Source organism: Lissotriton vulgaris, chromosome 6, assembly GCF_964263255.1.
Source record: "Lissotriton vulgaris chromosome 6, aLisVul1.2, whole genome shotgun sequence".
In the NCBI taxonomy this organism is placed as follows: Eukaryota; Metazoa; Chordata; class Amphibia; order Caudata; family Salamandridae; genus Lissotriton; species Lissotriton vulgaris.
The window spans coordinates 1,669,664,649-1,669,670,648 of record NC_141694.1 but is presented as its reverse complement, the minus strand read 5'-3'; positions in this window follow the sequence as shown (position 1 = coordinate 1,669,670,648).

Below are 6,000 nucleotides of genomic sequence, written 5' to 3'. Positions count from 1 at the left end.
TTACCACAGACCTCATCTCCTCAAACGGCGATGTCCACTTCAACCTCCTCGTCGACGAGAGCGACGACTACAGTGACATCGACGGTAACTTTTTCCTCACCTAAACCTCGTATGATTATGTCATCGTCGACGTCGTCTCCAACTTTGGTATTTGTCTCTGTGAAGCCTGTACCGTCGACGCCTCGTCGTCGACTCCTCTGAAGGCTCTACCGCCGACGAAAAAGAAATCGTCGACGGGCTCCACACCGTCTACGAAGGTAACACCGTCGACGAAGATTGATCCGTCGACGAAGGTAACACCGTCGACGAAGAGTGTCCCGTCTACTAAGAGTGTCCCGTCGACAAAGTGTCCCGTCGACAAAACAGGAACCGTCGACTAAGGATGCCTCGTCGACGACAAAACCATCGGAAGGAAATCCTCCGTCGACGCCGCAATTATCATCATGCACTGCACTACAGGTTTGGTCTCCGTCGACAAACACCACAACAAGCATCGGGGAAAATGCGTGAAACAGCAATGCAGTTTTCACCCCTTCGTATTTCACCTCAAAAGGTGTCTTCTGAAGTGCCAGACCAACTTTTGGACACTGAAAGTGAGGATGAGATGGTCCAGAATACATTTGGACAAGCAACTAGCCCATCGGAGTTGCATATCAAACTTCAAGAAGAAGAATATGATGCTTCTCAATCTCCTGTTCATATATCGACACCAGTAGAAGATAACCCTGTTGCTCAAGTGCCTATGGCTTTGCTATCCAACTTACAATATATGTTGGACGATTACTATAGGAGGTTCCCACCATCAGAGTCAGCAGGTTCTGGGCCGACAACTCCAACTTATGAAGCACCTCTACCCGTGCTTCCACCGGTGCGTCAGTCTTCACAATCACAACCTACTCAAGAAGGAGCTCCGCAGTCTTCGGAGGATGAAGACCAAAGGGAAGAAGGAGAAGTGGAAGATTTGTCGGAGTGGGATGACTATCAAGTACAATCTCCTTCAACATCTCCTCAGACTAGGTCGGCCTCCCTTCCGGTGGATGTGGCTAGTTTTCACTTACTAATGGAGCGTGCAACCAAGCGCTTTCATATACAGATGGAACAGACGGAGCAAGATTGTTTCTTGTACGCTTTCAAGGATCAGCCCAGACGACAGATAAAAACAATACCCATCATTGATTTCATCTGGCAAGAAGGGATTAAGGTAATGTCAACGCCGGCCTCCATTCCTTCGGTCTTGCCACACATAGATAAAAAGTATAAAGCTCCTGAAAAATCGCCTGCATGTCTGATCAAACATCCAAAACTTGACTCAGTAATTGTCCAGGCTGCCCAGAAGAGGGCCAGAAATCCATCCTCTGCAGTTACGGCACCGCCGGACAGGGATGGCAGATGCCTAGACTCAATCGGAAAGCGTGTTTCCACCATGGCTGCAACAAATGTTCGTGCTGCCAATGCATTGGCCATTTTGGGGCGGTACGACCGCCAAATGTGGTCTGACATCGCACCATTTATCGATCTCCTCCCTGAGCAATCCAAAGCTGAAGCACTTCAAATTCTTCAAGAAGGGCAAATAATCTCTGAAGAGATTATCGATTCAGCTATAGATGTCGCATCTACAGGATTTTGACAGTTAGCAGGAGCTGCTGTCCTGGGCAGACAGGGGTGGTTACATTCACCTTCTTTCAGGCAAGAAGTCCAAAACAGAGTTTTAGACATGCCATTCGATGGCGAATATTTATTTGGTCCCAAAGTAGAGGAAGCATTACAAACAATTAAAAAGGATACTGAAACAGCAAAATCCTTGGGCACCCTGCAATTCCGCAAACCGCCCTTTCGAGGAGCAAGAGGACGAGGGACGTCCTCCAATAGAGGTGGATACCAACAACAATCCACATACCGACAAAGTAGCCAGCGCTATCAGACACAGCGCTACCAGTCAACCTACACCCAGAACAGGGGTAAGACAAACTACCGCGGCAAAGACAAGCACCAATGAGTCTTTTCACCTGCCACCACCAATTCTCCACCCTCACAAAAAACTTGGCAGAAGAATATCGAAATTTTACTCCAACTGGCAGTATATAACAACAGACAAATGGGTCCTGGATATTGTGGCATGGGGCCATGCCCTAGAATTTGAAAAATTTCCTCCAAATGTTCAGCCAAAAGGACCGCCTCCAGCTCACCTGAAGGAGCTGTTTGCCCAAATCAAGGTGATGATACAAAAAGGAGCGATCAAGAGCGTTCCACAGAAGATGAGAGGAATGGGGTTTTACTCCAGGTTCTTCCTGGTAAAGAAGAAGAACTGGGAGTGGCGCCCGATCCTCGATCTTCGCGCTCTGAACAAATATCTAAAGAAATTGACATATCGGATGTTGTCGCCTCAGGAAATATTACATCTTCTAGCAGCAGGAGATTGCATGGTCACCTTAGATCTCCAGGATGCATAGTTCCACATCCCCATTCTACCTCGCCACAGGAAATTCCTTCGCTTCAGGTTGGCTGGCAGGGACTACCAATTCAAGGTCCTTCCCTTTGGTTTACGGTCAGCTCCAAGAGTATTTACGAAAGTTTTAGCTCCAGTGGCTGCGCACCTCCGGCTGGAGGGAATACAAATTTTCCCATACCTAGACGACTGCCTTATAAAGGCCAGTTCTCACGAAACCGTTCATCAACACCTACAACAGTGTCTGCACCTATTTCAGTCTCTAGGCCTGACAATCAACTTCTTCTTAGGAGCGACTCTAGACACTCAAAAACTCAGAGCTTTCGTCTCAAAAGAGAGACAGATAAAAATAAGTCGGCTAGCACAAGATCTGATGCAAAGAAAGTCAGCTTCAGTCCGACTGTAGAAGTCTTTTCTAGGGATGGCATCGGCTTGTATTCCATTACTTCCAAATTGCCGGCTCCGAATGAGGCCGCTTCAGGAGGAACTGACCTTACAGTGGCAACAGGTTTCGGGCACTTTCGAGGACCTCATTCAAATCACGCCACTCATGAAGAAGTCTCTTCTCTGGTGGACACAGATGAGTCATCTGAGGCAGGGGTGCGAGTTCCTTCAAGAAGCACAGAGTCTAACCATCACTACAGATGCGTCCCTCGAGGGCTGGGGGCTCATCTACAAGGCCTCACAATCAGCGGCAAATGGACTGCGCAGCAAAAACGGTGGCACATCAACCGTTTAGAACTGAGAGCCATTTTTCTTGCACTCAAGGCGTTTTGTGCCATCATTCAGGATGCCAATGTGTTGATACGAACAGACAACACAACAAGCATGCACTACGTCAACAAGCAGGGAGGAACACAATCTCTTCTCCTGTCTCAAGAGGCGCAGGATTTATGGACATGGGCTCTTCACCACAATGTAAATCTGCAAGCAGTGCATGTTCCGGGGACAGAAAACGTCCTCGCGGACGCGCTCAGCAGAACAACGGTCACCACCCACGAATGGGAGCTTCACCAGGAGACAGTGGAACACATATTTCATCAGTGGGGTTGGACAGACCTAGATCTATTTACGACAAGGACCAACAGCAAATGCCAAAGCTTCGCAAGCTGGCATCCCCACAAGAACTCTCTGGGGAATGCGTTCTCCATCAATTGGTCTCTGACGTTTGCGTACGCTTTCCCACCGATTCCACTAGTACCCAATGTTCTGCGGAAGATGAAGAAGGAACCTTGCCGACTCATCCTGATTGCGCCCAGATGGCCGCGCCAATATTGGTTTACAGAGCTCCTCCTACTGTCAGAGTGCAAGCCAATTCAGTTACATCCAATCCCGAACTTGCTCAGCATTCAGGAAGGACAAGTCTTCCATCCGGACCCAGCATCTCTGAGATTAGCGGCCTGGATCCTGAACACCGTGAGTTTGCACACCTAAACTTCCCGGAGGACTGTAAAGAGGTGTTGGCCAAGGCTAGAGCGCCTGCTACCATCAAGACGTACAGTCTGAAATGGAAGCGCTTCTGCATCTGGTGCCGTTCAGCAGGGGTTCACCCTTTTTCAGCAAAACCTGAGTAAATTCTTCCTTTTTTCCTGCAGTTAGCACGAACAGGTCTGTCTCATGCTACCTTAAAGGTGTTTCTGGCTGCAATATCCAGATATCGACAGGATGGGACCAATTCTCTGTACTCAGCAAGGATTATTCAACAATTCTTCAGAGGCCTCTTTAGAATGTTCCCTCCTGTACGCCGTCCGCCTCCTTCGTGGCATCTAAATGTGGTCCTAGCTCAACTCATGCATCACCCATTCGAGCCCATCCACAAGGCCGACGAAGTACCTTTCGTGGAAAGTATCACTGCTCTTGGCTTTAACATTCTCCAGGAGGGTTAGTGATATCCAAGCTTTCACTGTGCACCATCCTTTCCTGCAATTCACAAGTGACTCTGTGATACTTCGCACAAATCCAAAATACATTCCGAAAGTACCTTCGGATTTCCATCTCAACGAACCTATTGTTCTTAAGTCGTTCTTTCCAGACCCGCTAACACCTGCGGAAAGAGCGTTACACTCGCTTGACATTAAAAGATGTCTTAAATTCTACCTACAAAGAACATCTACTCTACGCACTTCTGACCAGTTGTTCATTACCTACGGTGCGATTCGTAAGGGGCAGTCAGTTTCAAAACAGACTATTTCAAGACGGATCTCTGCTGCCATTGCCTTTTGCCATGCACAGGCTGGGAGACCTTTACTATCAGCGCCCAGAGCGCACTCTACAAGAGCGGTCTCTTCATCTACGGCCTTATTTGCTGGAGCCCCTCTTCAGCAGATCTGCAATGCGGCTACTTGGGCTAGTCGCCATACCTTTACCAGACATTACTGTCTAGAATCGATCAGCGAGGCTGATACTTCTGTGGGTCGACCTGTTCTACGGAATCTGTTTCACTAAGGTGAACCTCTGTTTCCCACCTCCTTGTTTCTGCTGTCAGACGCTTCTTATGTTCTGTTCAAACATATTTCCATGATTGCATTGTTATGCTTAATACGATATGTGTATTTTCACTTTGCATTGTTATACGCGTTACTTGCTGACAAGCTTGGCTTCATTAGCGTCTGCCCAGCAAGGATATGTACTGCTAGCTACTCTGATTCAGGCATGTGAATCTATGAAAGACACCCCTAATACTGGAGAAGAACAATAGTTACTTACCTGTAATCTGTGGTTCTCCAGTATTGGTGTCTTTCATAGATTCACATGCAACCCGCCCACCTCCCCTCAGAGGCTTTTAGGCTATAAGGGTTTTACCTACACTCCTGCGAGAAAATCTGAGAGCCTGAGCCTCTGGGGAGAAGGTTCTGGTGGGTGCTGGCGCCTGATTGGCTGGACTTTGGACCATACATAATGACTAGGATAGTCACGAAGGTGGAGGTTTTTTCTATGGTAGCTTGAGCTACTTTACTTCCTGGTTGGGAATTAGTGTTTTTTCCAATGTAATTATGGCATATTACTGCTTTTTTATGTACCGTGGGACTCCCACTCCGACGACGGGGAATGATTCAGGCATGTGAATCTATGAAAGACATCAATACTGGAGAACCACAGATTACAGGTAAGTAACTATTGTTCATATCCCAACAAGCCCTCTCCATCAGATGACAGCGTAGGCTACACTGATTACTGGGTAGAGCTGCCAACTACCATTACTTCCTAATACCACAAAAAGATGGTTCTCTCATGCCAATATTATATCTCAGAGAACTAACAGCTAGATTCATCAAAGTCCCGATTTGCGAGTCCTTAATAGCGATTATTAAGGAATCGCTATTAAGGACTTGCAAATCTGGATTCATGTAGAAATCGCAAAATAAATTGCGATTCCTACATCCTCCTTATTTGCGATTAGCAAATTGCTAATCGCAAATAAGGATGCGATTTCAAGGGTGCAGGGGTGTCCAAAGGACACACTGTAGCACCCCTGAAATGTGAATTTACACTGATGTTGCGCACACACGTCCAAAGGACATGTGTGTGTGTGTAACATGCAACTTAGAAAAATG